This window comes from Homalodisca vitripennis, unplaced genomic scaffold (genome assembly GCF_021130785.1).
Source record: "Homalodisca vitripennis isolate AUS2020 unplaced genomic scaffold, UT_GWSS_2.1 ScUCBcl_2033;HRSCAF=6389, whole genome shotgun sequence".
NCBI classification, from domain to species: domain Eukaryota; kingdom Metazoa; phylum Arthropoda; class Insecta; order Hemiptera; family Cicadellidae; genus Homalodisca; species Homalodisca vitripennis.
In genome coordinates, this window is record NW_025778141.1 from 23,981 (window position 1) to 44,642 (window position 20,662).

Consider the following 20,662-nt stretch of genomic DNA (forward strand, 5'->3'; position numbering starts at 1 on the left):
CATTTGTTTAGCTGACGTTTAAAACCTCAGTTACACATGAATTAGCAATAAAAATTATCAGAATTACAGCTTTTACTCTAATTGTTATGATTTTAGTTATAACTGATGTAGCTTATTTTATTTTTCACCTACTTGCAGTATTAAATTCTAACAAGTTGAGTAAGACGAATACACCTTATAAGCATTTTTACTAGATAAAATTTATATAAAAATATTATACAGTATTTGTGGCCAATAAGGTAGCCAGGAAAACAATTTTGGGGGGGGGTCAAGATAGATGATATTTTCCCAAAGTAGACAGAAAGTAAAAACCTCATTTTGTTCCTTAAAAAGTTCTTGATCCATATCTGGGTTGAGAACGATCTTTCAGCATTAGTACATATCAGTAATACGGAATTATTTCAATAATAATAATCATTTACTTAAAAAGTAATTGAAACAATTAAAAATTTGAGTACTGGCTAGATCTTTGTTTATGGTCAAAAACTTCCTTGTTATACTTTATGGGTTTACTGAAAAATAACAAATTTTACACATAGGAACCAAAATGTTCAAAATACAAAATGTTTTGAAAAACTAAATATATTTGTTGGCAATGACATTTTTTTATTATGATTTTCTTCTTTTTTACCAAAACTGAATAAAGATCAATTCCTACCAAGTAGATCCTTTAATACTAAATGCATGGTTACATGAAATACAAAATAAAAGCAACGGAATTAGTTTGTGACGTGTGTTAATGTTTTATTATTCTTAAACGACATTTTTCAAAATATTCTGTAAAGTTCAAACATTGTCTCAATTGGCTTAATACGTAGTTTAAATAACATGCAATATTGTCCAATTTTCCATTATAACACAGCACAAACAATAAAAAATGAATGGGCTTTCAATTTTGTGTATAAACTTGGAAATATGATGCGTAAAAAGTTTGCAGCAACTGAATTATATTCATCTTTTGGATTTTATACCTATTTAACATTTTTAAAGGTACATTTAAATATACTGGGGTTTACAGAAAAGTATAGTTTATAACCACTTAAAAATTTCAATTATCGTACGTAAGATATTAGTGCCTAGATAAATACTGTATGAACTTGTCCCCTTAACATGCTCAATACATTATTTTGTATTTAATCATTTCAGCACGAATAAAGAATTTTAGAAAGAAGTTTGTCAAGTAAATATTTGTGGCCAGCTAAAATGTCATATTTCTATATGCAGCTGTTAATATGTCGTTCCACAATGTTAAAGAAAAGGAAACTATTTTTGAGTATCTGCATGTACACATACACATTTTATTTATTTAGTTTGGCTTTATGACAGAGTTTAAATTATATTACCAATGTATTACAAGTTTGAATAATAATTGTGACGTTATGTAGTAAATCTTGCCTTTGCTTTTGCAGCACAGTACTATCAAGTATACCAATTAAATCTGCATTTAAAAGTGTATTTAGAATAGATTCTTTAATTTTCTTATGAAGTCAAACGCTGAGCAGAATAAAATTATTGGGTTGAAATAAGAAATGATACTATACTTCCAAAATGTATAATGCTTATATAAACAAATGTGTCAGTTTGATCTCTATGTTTTACATCTCCATGCATTTAAATGGGATGTTTGAATGTCATTTGGCAAGACAATAACATTGAAATGATAATATACGGTATAGCTTATATGTTATTCTAGTGTTTAATATGCCACACAATCTTCAATATTCCGTAGTAATATTATGATCAACAATAACTCTAGCTTGGAAACTCATATTTTGTCTTCCCGTATATTTCTACACAAGACTTTGAAATTTGTAAATCTTTTACTCACTTTATTTTTTAAATAAATACAATTTTGCTGTCCCCTGCACCCAATTCAGCAATATTTTCTGAAACTAACATTTACATTTAAGAATACTATCATAATAACTCACTTATAATAAATACAAGTTCCGTTTTGTACATTTTTCTCTAATTAGACACATACAATTAAAAAAACACATTTTAAAATACAATTCTTTTATTTATATGCTTAAAAAAACACACAACACAATTTGCTTATGCATGAATGCACGATTTCCTGTGTTATCTAAATTTTACAACAAATTATACATTACTTGTAATATGTTTTTTATTAACACAGTTTTATTTGTAGATAATTAAAGTTGTATATTCTGAGACGCAGTTTGTTAAACTAATCGCAGGTTGTTTTTGAGAAGATTTCCTACTAAAGAAAAATAGCAAATAATAAAAAAGTAAGCATGACCAATTAGCTTTACATGATCTCTTACATCCAAGAAGGAGGTGTGATCTTTTATGTCTTAAACTAAGTTTATACAAAATTTCAACTCAATTGGAGCAATAGTTTTTGCATGATGAAAGAACAAAAATACAAACCTCTAAACTTTTACATTTACGTATTAGTATAATTAGTTGTAATTTTCAAATAATCAATTATAATACGTTTTAAAAAACATATTACAGTCGTTTTAAAACATATATTCTATTACAGTCCAAATACAAATTTGTCTACAACTGACCATTCTCCAAGGCCCTAGTAGGGTTTTCTCTCTTTGTCCAAACTCAAGGTCAGCTGTCATCATCATAAATCTATAAATGAGGCTTCATGTGAACACTCTGCAAGTCATCTGTTTACACTCCATTCAAGATCTATGGCAAGTCATCTGTTTACACTCCATTTGAGATCTGCGTTTACCTCTCAGTTTACCAGATACCTTATTTAATCACTGAGAGTGTTTTTAGATTACATTTTAGTTTAAAACTTTCAAATCATTGTTATAAGGAAATTGTAAAATTTTTTAACATCTAACTGTACTTGGTTTTCACAACAAATAGAAAATATTTACTTTGCAAAGTAATTGGAAATTAATTGATGTGCTTATCAAAACAGCACATACGTGAAGATGGCATATTTTACACTTTATATTATTTTGAATTTTTAATTCACACCAACGCCTTAATTTCAAAACATATTTCAGTAAAAGAAAAAATCTCTAACAATACAAGTCTTGATGGAGTATATTAATTTATTTCTTTCTTAAAACAAAATAACCCAACAACAAAATAATAACAGTGGCAGATCTAGGGAGTGAACACTGTTTCCAGCGGATTTTTTTCACTTATTTAATTGACCGACGAGCGTTAGAAAACCCTATCAAAGGACAGGAAAAAATTTAATTTCTGTCTGTCCGCTAGATATATAAAAAATTAACTGATTTATGACTTTAAAGTTTGTATGGAGCTTCATTTCTATTAAGCAAAACTGAGTTTGATGATGACTCTGATTGGCTTCATGGGAATACATCAATGACCAAATAGAAGGCAAAAGCAAAGCCTTTGCACTCTTGACTTTGAACCACTCTTGAAAACTACCCTCCTTGGGCATGCAAGACAACGCAATGGTTTAGGATCTACTTGACGAATAGAGAGCAGATGGTTGAAATTAAACATACTCAACAAAATAAAGTCCAAAAAATTCTAAGGGGTGTTCCACAAGGATCTGTCCTAGCGACTGTACTTTTCACACCTTTTTTTACGATCTCCCTAAGTATCTGGAAGAATTTGCTACAACCTTAATGTATACCAATTAATACAGTCTTGCTTCTGTGTGAAAAATCTCTAGAACAACTAAAGATCCAATCATACATTGCGATGAACATTGCTGTTCAGTATTGCCAATATAAACAACCTGGTAGTTGAAGCCAAGACTCAGCAAATCATAATGGGCAGTATAAAGGAACAAACAGCTCACTTACCTAGTGTTAAGGTGGCAACAGAACCAAAATACTTGGGAGTGATAATAAAGACCTAAGCTGAACACCGCATATTGAGAATCTATGTAGAAAACTGAATACTGGGATGTATCTTATAACAAGACTAAAAAAAATGTTACTAAAAAAGCATACTTAGGACTGATTGAAACTCATCTCTACTATGTTCTCTTAGTGTCGGAAAATCTTCAACAGGCAACTTACATCACATCTTAGTGATCCAGAAGAGGGCAGTGAAGGCACTTATTGGCTTGCAACCAAGAGAGAGCTGTTGCATGTCCTTAATAATGGTTGTAGCTCTGTATATTCAGGAGGCAGTAACATATGTTCATGAGAACAGACTAACCAGAGGCTCCAGCATCCATCACTACAACACTCGAGGTGCAGCAAACTTTCAGCTTCATGTGCACAGGCTAGCTCTGTTTGAAAGGAAGCCCACATACATGGGAATAAAGCTGTCAAACCACTTACCATAAGATCTCATTAAGTGAAAAGTAAATAGTTTCAAGAGTGAAGTAAAGAAGTGGCTACTACAAAATCTCTAGTACACTATTGAAGAGTACTTTGAAAGAGATTTTGTACGATATGATGAAAACTGAAGACAAATCCAAAACTGATACATAAATAATTGAACTCATAGTCTTTATAAAGTCCTCTCTCAGTCCAGTAATAAGCTTAACCTTTTCACCAATTGGTCAGAACTTCCCATCAATGACTCCAGCTATGTTTTGGCAGCATTATTGATGCAAGAGATAACCAGTGCCCCTTTTTCAAGATAACCACCTGTAAAGAATCCACCCATTGTCAATTGGTCGGACTACATCCATGAGTGTATCTTCGATGACTTCTCTCTGCTTCGCCTCTGGAAAGCCTTCGATTTCAATTGCCATTTTTGTGAGTTCTTTGCCTTTTTTCTTGTCCACTGCAAGAACTTGAGCCTCACCGTAGCCTTCTTTCTCAGTGCCTCATTCAAGGGCAAAACCAAGCCGCGTACTTCAGTGCTTGGGGTTCTGTCTGTCTCCTTCTGTATTTTCTTTTACCCTTTCACCATTTGGCTGGGTCCCATTCTTTACCCCACTCCTGCAGCCTGATTATAATGGACACTCTTCACTGAGCCATGCTGTGACTAGGTTTCTCGACCTTCAGCCCACCCAGCTTCTGAGTCGCCTCAGCAAGAGAGTCTGGAGAGTATTAAGATATAGACTTCTCAAAAGCTCCTGCTTCTCTGCATAGTCCATATCTATCTTAGATCTGTACTGATAGTACTGGTTCTGTTGTTTCTCAACTTCAAGTGTTTAAGGGCAATTCAGTTTGGTTTGTTCTTTCTTCTGCTTCCATGAGCAGTTAGGGTTCTAACATGTCGACCCAGGCAGAGCTCTGGGGAAGGCTAGATTATTTCAGAGTGGCACCTGGTGCTCCGTTAAATTCTCCTCTCTAAAGGGTCTGGATATACCCACTCTGCCAATGTTTCATGGTTAGACTGTTTCGTCATTGTGGTACTGTCATTACCTGCAGTTCACTCTCATCATAGTATACCAATGGGGTGACATAACATGAAGATTAATTCATAAAATATTAATCAATTAGTTACTATATTATCTATTGATTTTTTTTTATTTAAAACAACTACATAGCCAAAGTTTCATGGTTAGACTGTTTCGTCATTGTGGTACTGTCATTACCTGCGGTTCACTCTCATCATAGTATACCAATGGGGTGACATAACATGAAGATTAATTCATAAAATATTAATCAATTAGTTACTAAATTATCCATTGATTTTTTTATTTAAAACAACTACATAGCCAAAGTTTCATGGTTAGACTGTTTCGTCATTGTGATACTGTCATAACCTGCAGTTCACTCTCATCATAGTATACCAATGGGGTGACATAACATGAAGATTAATTCATCAAATATTAATCAATTAGTTTCTAAATTATCCACATTATTATGTTTTCTATTAAAAACATTACTTGTGTATTTATTAAATTCTCCAAATAAATGTAAATAAGACATGATAAATAAATTATGTTTTTAAACACTAAACTATGAAATTTTATCTTATGTTTTAAAATTATTGTAAATTAATTGTGTATAAATATGTGTTGTAACATGTCAAAATAAAATTGATTACCTTGCATGTAGTGTGTTGTTATGCATGTGAATTTAAACCCTTCACGATTTTTGAAGTAATATTAAGTTCATAGCGATTGTATAAAAGTGTGCTACTATTCTGTTCTCTGCCCTAATATTGTGCAAGAAGGATTTCTATGACAACCAAGTCGTGCAAGTAGTTCTGGTGTTTTCTACTAGATGTCAGCACTTCCTTGGTCCTCTGTCATGAGTGTTTGCACCATGGTGAGTTCGCTGTAGTCGCACAGTACAGACAGCTACCACGTGTTGTTGTATGTCAACTGTCCTGGAGTATTTTATGGTTCGCTCAAGTAGTTCTAGCATTCATTGTAACAAGGCAATAGCTGACACACAAATTGACGATTGGCTTTGTTTACATGATGATGACACAAACACAGATAGAGAAAATGACTTAGTGACGTATAATAGACAATACAAATTTAAAGACACTAAAAGTAATTTTTTTGCATAAACAAGTAAATATCCTAACTCTAAAAGTATTTATTTTAAGAGCAAAATATTTTAAAACAACACAGTTTAAAGTACAAAAAGAACTAAGGAGTTAAAAACGTTACATATTTCTGTTTGTCTGTTGACATTTCTAGATGTGTTCTTTGATAAAGTTGTGTTAAGAAATTTATTTCATAACAAAAATAAATAACATAATAAATTAAAAATTAATTAATAGTAGAATGTAATTTTGAGAAGGCTAAATCCTAATAACTAAAACACCATGATGAGACACAATCTGTTTTAAACAAAGACATTACTTGAGTATGAGAATGGGCTTCTAGATTAGATTAGCTGAAATCTTCCCTCTTCCCATGGTAGAAAGTATTTCTAAGTGCAGCAAACATATAAGTTTTTATTACAACTTATGTATTGGTGTTTACTTTTTTCTTACTTTTCATAACACTTTTTGACAGACTTGAGATGAATCTTGATGATTAGCCCTATGACGGTGATGATAACCAATGAGGTCAAAACATTTGTTTTGCAATCATCAAATCAAGTGGCAAAAACTGCTATGTAGATAGGATTCTGACGCTGATTGTATTCCACAGTATCTTATCATAGAAAGTAAATTATGAAGTAAAGAAGATTGAGAAACAAACGTACTAAAAAAAATAAAACTGTTAAGATATTTATGCTTCTTTGTTTTAAAATTTGGTCTATCTTTAAAAAAAGCTATTTTACCAAATAAAATATTAGAATTTTCATAATTTCCACTTGAGGGCATACAAAATAGTATGATGATTATACCAAAATATTGCATATTACATAACAAACGTTACACTGAAAACATACTTCCTAGTTGTAAATCTGACTTGTGTCAAGTTGGACTGCATCTGAGGACTGCCTCCACAGTCAGTGTTTATTTTGGCATAATTTAAATGTAAAACCAGTTTAGTGATAATTATTGTACATGTAGCCTACATAAATAATTATACTCAAACAAGAAAGTGTTTTATTGTAACAGATGTATGGTATATCCCTAAACATTCTGCAGGATGATTTCTTTTGCTGTGAGTCCCAAGTCTAAGTTACTTTTATTATCTGACAAATTGTCTATTGTTGGAAAGACAACTTCACGCCACTTGTATACTTTGCTATTTGCTGGGCTCATCATTATATAAATAATTTTCTAAATTAATGATAACTTCAGTGCATAAAAGAATATAAATGGCTGATACATAGATATTGAATTATTGAAGTAATATTTTAATACCAAACAATTGACACTGTCAGATGATAAGGTGTCATATGGTTTCCATGCATCACATAAAAACTATCTGAAGATAAACTTTAACTCATTGTCATAATTAGTTGCTCATAATGTCCTACGTATGAGTTGTAAGAGTTAATAGAGGTAATAAGATACAGTTATCTTTATAAAAACATTTATTACATGTTTGGACATAATTACATATTTACATGATTATATTACAAACCCATAAATTGGGACAGTTTATGTTTGCAGCAATCAGAAAAGGGCCGATAATGGGCTTATTACAAGCAATTCAATATTCTGTATCAAAATTAAGTACAGACTAACTTAGACTTATTCAACTCAATAATAGACTATAAGCTATTTTTCTCCATTATGGAGAAAAGTGATACATAACCCTCTATGTGCTACGAGTTTTTACTCCTCCTTGTGGACAAATTTATTTTGATGGCGAGAAAAACTTGTTGGAACAATGTCTCTTAAAATGTTACAATTCATGAGGCTTATTCCATAAAAGATAGAAGAATGGTAAATATTTGGAATTATTAAAAAATTACATGTAATTTAATTTAGACGTACATCTTTTTCTTACATGGTCTCCTCCATTAAGCTCACAATAAATTTTCTGCACTAGTGGATAAATATTTTAATACCCTCATTCACAATTTTTTTTTTCATTCTTAAACATCCATGTAATGATTATTCAAGTTTTTGCTATCAGAAGATTGTCACCCACAGTCAGTTTATGAAAAAAAACTGGATTTTTCCGGACATTTGCCATTATTCAGTGATACAAAAAAAAAAACAGTAACATTACGTTTAGAGATATGCAATACGATTTCTTCCTTAGGTGGACCTAAACAAAGAATTCAGTTTTAGTTTGGTTATGAAACATAATCAAAATCTGAAATTAGAACTATAAGTTATTTTTTTGAAACGTGTAATCCATAAAACGTTCACACTTTTCTTAAAAACATTCAATCACTTGACCACGGGTAGGTTCTGCAGATCAATTAACCCCTTTGAGAAATATTCATTATTCTATAAATGTCAAGAAATTTCTTAGCGAGAAAATGTTTAAAACGTATAATCCATAAAACGTTCACACTTTTCATAAAAAACATTCAATCACTTGACCACGGGTAGGTTCTGCAGATCAATTAACCCCTTTGAGAAATATTCATTATTCTATAAATGTCGAGAAATTTCTTAGCGAGAAAATGTTTAAAACGTATAATCCATCAAACGTTCATACTTTTCTTAAAAACATTCAATCACTTGACCACGGGTAGGTTCTGCAGATCAATTAACCCCTTTGAGAAATATTCATTATTCTATAAATGTCAAGAAATTTCTTAGCGAGAAAATGTTTAAAACGTATAATCCATAAAACGTTCACACTTTTCATAAAAACATTCAATCACTTGACCACGGGTAGGTTCTGCAGATCAATTAACCCCTTTGAGAAATATTCATTATTCTATAAATGTCGAGAAATTTCTTAGCGAGAAAATGTTTTAAAAAACGTATAATCCATAAAAACGTTCACACTTTTCATAAAAACATTCAATCACTTGACCACGGGTAGGTTCTGCAGATCAATTAAACCCTTTGAGAAATGTTCATTATTCTATAAATGTCAAGAAATTTCTTAGCGAGAAAATGTTTAAAACAGTTTGAAACGTATAATCCATAAAACGTTCACACTTTTCTTAAAAACATTCCATTACTTGACCACGGGTAGGTTCTGCAGATCAATTAAACCTTTTGAGAAATATTCATTGTTCTATAAATGTCAAGAAATTTCTTAGCGAGAAAATGTTTTAAAACAGTTTGGGACAAATTTTTGCGAAAGTTATCAAGAGTAAAAACATTCAATTTCAACAAATTAAAAATGTTTATTCATTTTGCACATAAGTTACATCAGTAAAAACATTTGTAAATTGATACTTTGCTCGTTTTACTCAACACCTGTTTGTACTTTTTAAATTGACAAGCAACTCTGCTGTTTTTTTTTTTTTTTTTTTAACTTTGTACTAAAAATAACAACAACCAGTCATCAAATAAGTATTATGGAGAAAAAATGCACAATTTAAACTTTGCAGGATTTTTTATAGTGTGGCAATTAATGGCAGTCCCATTAAACACATACCTTAAAAAATGTTTGTATCTTTAGTTTAAAAAATGTTTTTTACATTTTTAATTGTATATGTAACAAATTTAAGATCACTCGTCATTATCAGTTTGAATATAAAAAGAATCACAATACATATAATACATGTTACATATTCTCTATACAAATTAACTTTGTATGAATACAAAATTAAAATTTCTACTGTACTAATTGTTCACAAATGTTACATGGGTACTCAGCAGGCTATTCTCCTATGTTTTTGTCTTATATAGTAAAGTTATAAATCAAATGTTTACAGACTGGTACAATAATTGTTATAAAACCTTTATTTAAACATATGATAGTTTTGCACTTCGATACAAAATACACTTTAGCTACCTTTATACTTATTTGTTTTATTACATATTACATTACAGAATTTTAACAACATAAAGACGGTATTTTGATTTTCAATGTGTATTTTACCATTATTTTAAGCTCTTATTGTATATTATGATTAAACCCTTTAAGTGCCAAGTATTTTTTGAGTGGGTATACTGAAAAGTGCCAGGTATTTTTCTAGTGGGTGTACCTAAAAGTGACAGCCCTTTTTCAGGCATTTTGCAAGGTTTTAGTAAAAAATTCACAGTTCGATTATTTAATAAGCTATCAACATGATTCTTTTTTTTATTTTTCTCTGAAAACTCTGTTTAATTAACATAAAATAACAAAGTTACCATAACACTAAATTTAGGAATACCAAAAATGGACTTATCTAAAAAAATTTCACAGATATTTTTTAATTTCATTTTTCAACCAAATTATTATGACCAAAAAAATTTATATCCTTTTCTTAGTCCATATCACGGGACAGTGTATGCAATTGTCTGTAAATCTTGAAAAATTTATATTTATTATCTTCAATAATGAGCAAGTTATACTACTTTTAAGAAACTATTGTCACATTGTTTTCTGGTAGCTATGGCAACCAAAAATGTTTATATGTGACTTTCATAATTTAAAGTTTGATCGGAAGTGTACTATAACAATCTATTTTGAAAAGAACGATTGTTTCACGAACATTTCAATATGATATTATTTAAAAATATTAAAGGTTACAATTTTTTAGTGACTTTTTCCCGAACGTCCGGTAAAATCGGACGTCGGCACTTTTCGGCCAACTTTTGTCGTCCGGTAAAATCGGATGTTGGCACTCAAAGGGTTAATACTTAATACAGCATTTTCTTGGTAAATACATACAAACCCAAAACCAAGGATATCTGGCAGATTAGCTCTAGAAGTGACAGGTGCTAGTAGTTGTTCAAATGGCAGTTCCTGATATCAGATCTAATTACATTGTGTCGTATTATGTTAGTTTTGAAGGAGTAAATCCGATAGTGATAAACTCATATGTTTGCAAAGAAGAGTCAAATTTCTCACTAATACTTTGTATAATTTAGTTTTATACTATTTGTAGATTCCTCTATGGACATAAGAAAACTGATATATTTACACTTGTGTATATTGTAAATATAGGTATGTTGCATCCGTCCTTTTTATATTTATTTTTAGTTTATTTCTAATCAAAATGATTCATAAACATTGTTTTAGGGCCTTAAATACATTATATGTCAACACGTATATGATAGATTTTTGTCTATTCGCTTATAAATAAAAAATAAGTGTGTTTGTACATTTTTGTAAAAATATACATAAAAAGTATAAATATGTATTTTTAAAGATATACAAACTACATATTTTTGAAATCACCACTACATTTTTGATGACTTGTACATCTAATTTAAGATTAAGAACATTATACAGTAAATATTATTCAAAAAATTATAAATTTTTTTTAAGTTTGGGGCATTGATTAAGTTTATAACATGCTTTAGAAAAATACATGAACAGATGGTCTAAAACACCCTGCCAATACAGAGAATTTACATTGCAACTTCTAGAGTTAAAAACTAGTTTTATCTAAATCCAAATCCTTTTCTTGCACTCATGATGTGGTACTTAAGATAAGAAATAATTTTGTTAGAAAAAAATTAAATCCGTTCTTAAAATCATAAACAAACCACTGCTTGTTTGTAATTAAAACACTGTACCACCTTCTACATAATATACTCATATCGTATAAATCATAAAAATATATATGTGTATCCAAAAAATATTAGTGGAAAAAAATTATAATTAATACAATATCATTTTTCCACTACAAACATCCTTTTTTTTGCAGTACGTACCAATTTAAAAAATACTAAAGCGTAATTATATTTATTAATAATAATAAATAATGTAATTAATGTTTTCATTATTAGAAAACAATTTAGGAATCTTCCCCTCAACTCTCAGTAGACCTGAGAAGTTTTTCTAGCCGTTTCCCGATGAGCTTGGGGTAAGTCTCATTTTTGATGCGGAATTCCTTACTCTGGTGTGTAACGGCACCATGAGTCAGCTGGAAATCACACAGGGCCCGTAGAGGTTGCAGAAGAGTACCGCCTTGTAAGCAGCCGACCGCTCCACAAGCGCCAGTGCCTCTGCAGCAGTTTTCTAACGTGGAGAGGCATCCGTCCGTTGGCTGACTGCGGATCACATATTCACTCGTCACTCCCAGTACAAGCTTCACCTGCATAACAATTTATATAGTAAAAACTAACCAAGTGACATTGATACTTTCAGCTTAAATTCATTCTACTGTTTTGTTCACTATTGATTTGAATCGAAACAAAGTAATAATTAACTTTTGTGATCAACATTTTTTGAAAACTCTTGTCATAAGTCTAGATAAAACGGAGAAATGAAATGAACACGTTCTACAAAAAGTGAAAGAAAAACGATAAGTAGGTGTTAAAAAATATATTAATATAAATAGTGAAAGAGAGCAAAAAATGTATACTTAAGCTAGGAGTAACGGCATTAATAAAATTAAGACATGGTAGACAAAATAAGTACGAAAATTTACAATACTCACTTGCTTCATTGAATGTAGGATTGGTGAGTTGTTGTAAATGGTCTTAGCCTGCGGCCATGTTCCATCGATGATCACAAGATTGGTAGGTTTGGAGGTTAGCAGTAAATCATCCAATGTAGTGGCAGCCCTGCTCGGATACAGCAGTACCGAATGTGGGTCGGAGAGTATCTCAAGCAGACCATCATGTCTTCAAAAACAACATTATTCATAGAGAAGCTTATACAACAAGGTGCCACTCCTGTAAAAATTTTTGGTGAACCTAAAGTTAATTTTCATCTTGTATTTAACACTAAAACCCCCTAGCAAAACTATACATTTTTGTTTACTAAGAGACGCTTCAGCTATTACAGACTATCCTGAATATTTTGTGTTGCAAAAATGTATCAACACAAAACACTTTAAAACTTTCTGCAATCTCTAAAAAATTTTGGACTTTTAAAATTAGCCAACTTTGTTTAATGGCACAACCATTGTAGCTGTTTATTTTTAAAGCAAAACGTACATTACAGTACAACCTCACTTATCCAAAGTAATTAGAACCAGAAGTAACACAGCTAAATGAAAATCTGGATGTTATTATATTTTAAACATTATTTGATGAACGTCAAACATGTTTTAATAGATAAATGTTGGAAATTTAAGAATCTTATTTTTTTAAATTTGACTCTGAAATGGAAATGAGATCCATATAAATGAAGTTGTACTTTAATATGATACATTTAATGTCTTTTTTGTTACATTTCATAAAACTCTATAACCATCAGATTCCGGGTAAAATTTGATTTGTGATGAAAATCAAAATATAGTACATTTAGATATGCATAATTTTTCAAAATTAGTTTATTAACATTCATAAATATTCCAATAGGTTTTATTCAACTTGAAACAAATAGAAATTAACCTAAAATTATTTAGAATTTTCATTACTTAACCCATTGGCTTAGTTGTTATTTTTCCGAAAGTTCACAAACCAAAACTAGCAAACGACCCGCAGTAACAACATCACTGTTGTGTTTTCATATTTATCTTAAAGCAATATGAACGTACTTTATATGTTGTGATTTACTTATTTTTTTAGTGACCTATCTGCAATCATTCGGTGATTTTATTAGCAAATTGTTTTAGTTTTAATCACATCTGCTAGGTGTCAGAATCAAGTTTCTGTAGCGCTACTAGGTAAGGCAGCTAGCTTCCACCATAGCAATCAGCCTACACCGCTGTTACTTTGGCTGTCTCTTCGTTACCAGCACTGATTAGTGACTAATAGGTTGTTTTTTTTTAAGGGAAAAGCTTAAGAAATGGATTGAAGAAAGCATTTAGGAAGCTGCTAACTGATTACTGTTAAAAATTAGGTGTTATTTTTAAGTTCGTTTCACATACCATAACAATGGTTAAGTGACAGATTTGGCACAAAATGTCATAATGTTTGAATTAACAAAAACAATAAAGTATCGATATAATGATTAAAAACGTACATGAAAAATCTTTTATTACGTTTTAAGCCTGCTGAATGTTTGCTCAAAGGGTTAATTTGCCTAAAATGTAAAGGTATCCGATTTATAAAATGAAATGAAGTGTCATTTTTTATTTGAGGCAGAGTTAGGGTTATTTTATGTTATGCCAAATACAACATTCATGGTTAGTCTACACGGAGTTAGACCAAACAGAGCACTCAGCCTTTGCATCAGCTGCAGTAAAGATGTTTGTCAAGGAATTACAGTTATTACAGAGCTTGGTATATCACACGAAACTAACTAGTATTTTTATAAATAACGGTTTAAGAGTGACTGGCAAGTAAATTCCAATATACAGTGTTCTTTTGGCTAAAGCAAATACTTTAAATATAAATTATAACTCACTTGTTTTATTTCCTTAATAGTATATACTTTCATTTTCTCATCATTATGTTCATATCTTGTATCATTTCAATTTTTCTTTTTGTTCCATCTGGAACTTGGTCCTTTGAATAAATCCTATGTGCAAAATATTTTCTCTTATTAACACTTCAGCTAATACAATGTTAAACTAAGTTATTGCAATGGTATTTATACTCTTACGTTTCAAATACATCAAGGCTTCAAGTTTACTCTTGAAGTCTAATTTTGTTTTATGTTTATGAAATAATATCCTTGCTTAAAATCTGTTGTAGACAAAGGTTGATTTGAAAGGAAAACAGGATTCGGACATTTGCCATCCTTAAGGATAGAAACACTCCGTTTCGAGGATTGGAATCTATCCTCTTCATCAGATGTAAAAATACTCTTTGGTGGAGATATTTCTCTTAGACTTTCATTGCTTTCCCTCATGGAGACATCAAACTAAATGATAACACATGAATAACATTTTTCCCTTCATTCGCCAAACCAGGGAGGTACAAGTCCAAAAAATCTTCTTTTTTTGATGTGTGTGTAGTACACTAGGAAAATCCTTAAGACAACAGTTTATCGAAAGCAAACACACACCAGTCAATACTTACATTTTCAATTTAACCGTACAAAATCTGTCAAAGAAGGTGTTAAGAGTCCTTGTTTGACGGAGCAAAGAGCTTATTCTTGGAAAAAGATAGACAAACAGAAGGAATAAACAAATTTAAATCAGATCTTATACAAAATGGATACCCTCTCTATCACATATAAGTGCAAAAAAGGTTTTAGAATACACACTGAGTTAGAAAAATATATAAAAAGGAAAATTTACCTATGTGTCAATTCCTTAAATGCCAGGAGTATTTAGAAAAGCTAAAACATCAGCCAAAACACTCATGCAAAGTCTCAAAAAAACCAGACCAAAAAATGGAACACAGAGCTCAAAAACCTGTGTTTACATGATAAATGCTATTGTGATAGGAAATATAAAGATGAGACAAAAACTACCACTAAATATGAGAGTTAAACAACATAAAGACAATATGAGAAAACAGCTATTAGAAATGTCTAAAATTGCAAGTCTAAAATTCACCACATGAAGTGGGATGAAGCAACATAATACACCGTGAAAAGAATATTTTTCAATTACGCAAACCTCTGTGAGAGGCTTGAATGCTTTTTAGATGAAATGAACTTCTAAATTCTGAACAGTATGGCTTCAGAAAAAGTACATCAATCAACACCATAAAATTACCACCTTAAATAGTGTTGTTGATGGCTTTATAAATACTCAGCATACTAATTGACCTACCCAAAGCTTTCGTCTGTGTGTATCATGAAAATTGCAGCACCAGTTACAGATAAAACAGCATCCCCAGTTACAGATAAACAGCATCCCCAGTTACAGATAAACAGCATCCAGAGTAGCAGAATTGTGGCTTGTTTCCTCTTAAGAATGCGTGCGTGCAAGTTTCACATTTCAAACAAAAATGTGGCATCCAGGGTCTGCCCAATTGTGCTTTGCTTTTTTCTTAAGAATCAATTCCAATGCGTGCAAGTTTCACATTTAAAACAAAAATGTGACATCCAGGGTCTGCCGAATTGTGGCTTGCTTATAAAAGGCCATGCGTGCAAGTTTCACATTTGAAACAAAAATGTGGAATCCTGGGTCTGCCTAATTGTAGCTTGCTTATAAAAGGCCAATGCGTGTAAGTTTCACATTTCAAACAAAAATGTGACATCCAGGGTCTGCCGAATTGTGGCTTGCTTATAAAAGGCCAATGCGTGTAAGTTTCACATTTCAAACACAAATGTGGAATCCTGGGTCTGCCGAATTGTGGCTTGCTTACAAAAGGCCAATGCGTGTAAGTTTCACATTTCAAACATAAATGTGACATCCAGTGTCTGCCCAATTGTGGTTTGCTTCTTCTTAAGAATCAATTCCAATGCATGCAAGTTACATGTTTCAAACAAAAATGTTAAAACTGGAGGGGGAGGGTTGTGACGAACACAAAATGGAATGAATTTTCAGGCTGCAAAAAGAGACAGGGAGAATCCTTGCATGGTTGAATCACAAAGACTCCTGTTGAGATTCTTAAAGGGATTTTGGATTATTGACCTTGCCCTGTCTCTATGTTTTTTACATGATCCTGTTCTGAGTTCCAAAGTGCAAACTCTAAGAAATGGAGTAATATATGCAGTAATACTTTGAACAAAGCACCTAATAGTTTTTTTGACATAACACAGTACGAGTAGCAACAAAAAAGCACTGACAATCAATTGTAACAATTTTAAAAATATTGTAAGTTTTGCTTACAGTTAGTAACTGTACACAACCATAACTTAAAACGTCTGCAAAAAAAATTACTGGCACAAAATGTAGCGGTATAAATTAGAAATACTAACAAATATTACAATGCAAGTCTAAAATTACGCTGAGATAATGAGCCCATGTCAGTCCAAATAACGATTGCACAAGTAACAGTCTAGGCTGATGGGTTGATATGACAAATGCAAGAGTAATAGTCTAGGCCAATGGGTTAATATGACAAATTCAAGAATAATAGTCTAGGCCAATGAATTAATATTACTATTTATTTTGTATTAAGAACAAAATATTTGTATTAGTAACACATGTTTAAAAATTAAATTTTTTTAATATTTTGACCAGGTTGAAAATCATCAATCATTTCAAAACAGTGTAATTAAATTTTCACTATTTTTCAGTTGTATTGTGACACTAATACAATGACCATAGCTATACTTTACATTTCCATAACTTAGCAATATTTAAAAGTTGATATTCAAATTATTACATTTTCAAACATTTATATAGATGCAGAATTTGTAATACGAAATTTCTATGAATACAAGAAAAACTAATATATGCTAGTAATAGTTATTAGAGGTAGATACACTGTGATGCGTGAAAAAACTATTAAAATTGCATAGTTACATGTGTTAACTTAATATTAATAATTCTTTTAGATATAACTGTATGTGAGATAGTGACAGATATTAAAATGGCGATCCAACTAAAATATCCCATGTATAAGCATAATGTGTTAATATTTAAATAAATTCAAATAATCTAATTTATTACTATTATTTTTTCAAACCCTTTCACTTCCATAAAGCACAAACAAGTTCAGAAAATATTTGCAACAGTCAAAATTGCAAATCTAGACACCAAGAAATTTAAAGATGGCTGTTCCTATCAAGAAGTATTTACCTCTGCTGAGGAAACTTTTTTCCTTTGTAAATGAGACAACGTCCAGGAGACAGGCCAAGACTCAGAATTGGTGCAGTTCTGAGACATCTCTTCTCTTCCGCAGGATGCTGCAGCAGCACGACACGAGATACTGGGCTTAGCGGCTCGCTGGGCAGGTATGGGCACCAGCAGACATTGCTTGGCCGTCTGGGAACAAATTAGAATGTAGTCCATCTCACTTACTTCATAATTTGTTTGCAAAGTCTTAGTCAAATTGTTTTTCTCCATTCACCTAATAGTGAAATATAAAATGAACAACAGATTAAAAGCAAATATTTTTTGAAAAAATATAATATTTTAGTTACATTTAAGTAGCATTTAAAATACAAACCACTTGGTACTTAATTGTAAGCAACTTCCTTAATTTTATCACAATATTTTCCTCAGCAAAATTTTCTGTTCTCACTGACTACGGGCAAACACATGCTATATGATTTACCCTTCCTAGAACTTCCAGGGTAACGGAATTTTCTGATTTTGCACTTTCCATAGACATTAAATATCATTCACAATACTGTTATCAAATTTTAAAGACTAAAATATGTAGACTGTAAACTGCATGTAACCTCCATGTGCATGATCCGTACAAACCTTCTATGAGGTGGATTTACCAAGTTAAAAAGGACATGAGTAGAAAGGGATTAAAAACCCATTGCGGATCACTGACGAGCTGGGCTCGTCACGCAGCGCCCGGGCCTAACAGCACGATGACGAGCTCAGGTCGCAAAAGCAGTCTGCTTTTAAGTTTCCCTCCAAATAGTTCTAGTAATGTCTGATAGATCGGGCGAACGTCAACTAGTTGACATCACTTGTCAACTAAGAGTGTTTAACAACGGTCTACGTTTAGAGTTTTCAAAAGTTTTATAAATATCCTACAGATTGCAGTTGTAAGTCGAATTTGAAAAATCATTCATATGAGTTTACTATTTGCTTTTTAGCGCTTCTGATTGGGTGTTTTCTACAGTTGTTATTATAATACTTTTGAGGTTAGTGACAAAGAACTAAACGACGCAGACGTACATGTTGGCGGGTTTAGTCTAGACAATGGTCCGGATGTTGTAATCACTTCGCCCGAGCCGCTTTATCTAGACTATGATTCAGATATCATCCCTGCCACATCAGAACCTTGCGAGCGTGTTATCGTTCCTACATCACGGATAACAGCAGGCCCATGTCCCATCTGAACGAATACCTTTACAGCTGAATTTTCTAGTATAAAATAGCGAGCGATATGATGTGGCGCACCATTGCTGTTCGTTCGGCTGCTGACCGTAAATTAATTCGTGCCCGCTGGTGCCCGCGCGCCAAAACAACACAATCCGCAATGGGTTAACACTGCAATCAAAAATAGGAATCATGTTTGTTTGAAGAAATCCAAAAAAGTCTCTAGCAAAGAAATTTTAAATGAACTCAATACATTGTTTGAAATCAGAGAAACCTAGACCACAAGATATAGTGTAATATGGGTGAAAAGGTATTCTCATTGTCTCATCAGGTGCACAATTGAGTGCACTACGATGTGATAGACACAATCTCAACGCACGGTGAAGCAACATCGTAAAACTCAAATGGGCTATATAAATTTCTAAATAGTTTAATGAAATCATTTAAAAACCAAATTCCGAGACTTTTAGATGTCCTGAGACAATCTTTTGGAACATGATCAAAAACCAAGACAATTCCGGTTTTCCGGGATGTTTGGTCACCTTAGATTAAGGGGGTGAAAATCAAAATAAAGATTGTTTTTAATATTGACATTAGAGATCCCACATATTACCTTATATTAGGCTTGTCTACTTACCAAAACACAATCTTTTCTATTTCTAGACATAGCCCTTAGCATATAATTTTTAAATAAATCAAGATTATTACATAGTTTATTTGGGCCATATATAATATCTTTTAATTGTAAACCTAGACCTATATTTGTAATATCAGTATTACAATGTAGTCTGCACTGAAAAATGGCATCTTAACTGAAATAAACAATTTCAATAATGCGTGCAAAGAAGAATTATACATACTTGCATTTATCACAGATATCCCGCTTTGAGGGAGGATCAGCAGGTAATCCAACAAAATCTTCCCATGTAGAATCCATAATCATAAAACACTAGAACATTATTATTGGTAATACTGCATTAAGAATAAGGCAATCTAGAGTGAACCCATTTTCCTAATCATTAATTGCATTGATATTTACATTTAAAACTGGTTTGATAAACTATTACTAATTTCACTAGTCTACAACTGAAAAGTTTATATCACATGAATCTATATTCTATATTATAACTAAATCTAAAAACTAAGTATAAAAATATACAATTATTAAAAAATTATACGTTAAATATGAAATATACTTTTAAATTAACATAAAAAATTTCACAACAAATCGAATAACCTAATTTAAATGATTTAGAGTTTTTGAGGTTAGATTTATTTTCTTCTTTCTGTTTGTTTTGCACATTAGCACAAACAAAGCATGCTTTGGAATAAGCCATGCTGCTTCAAAGTCCGATAACATTTATTGTGGTTTCCCTGTTAGTTACGTTAATATAAAACAGGTTTAAAAGAATACAATTAGTAAAAATTTGTTAGTGAATATTAAAAATATGTAAAACCATTGGCCTGATTTGTGGTGTATTGTTATTTACGTGAAAATTGAGAATTCCGGAATCTAAGTTAATATGGGAAATGAATAGCTGGTGAGAATTAGGATTGCTACTCGCCAGAGACCCTTAAGGCATTCCTATTACGAAACTTGGGCCACGGTTGAAGTACAT

The 20,662-nt window shown here is 31.6% G+C and overlaps 1 pseudogene; it reads right to left on the bottom strand.

The window, feature by feature from the left end:
• Positions 1-11,792: 11,792 nt before the first annotated feature.
• On the bottom strand, positions 11,793-20,298 carry LOC124371805 (annotated as a pseudogene).
• Between the last annotated feature and the right edge of the window lie 364 nt (positions 20,299-20,662).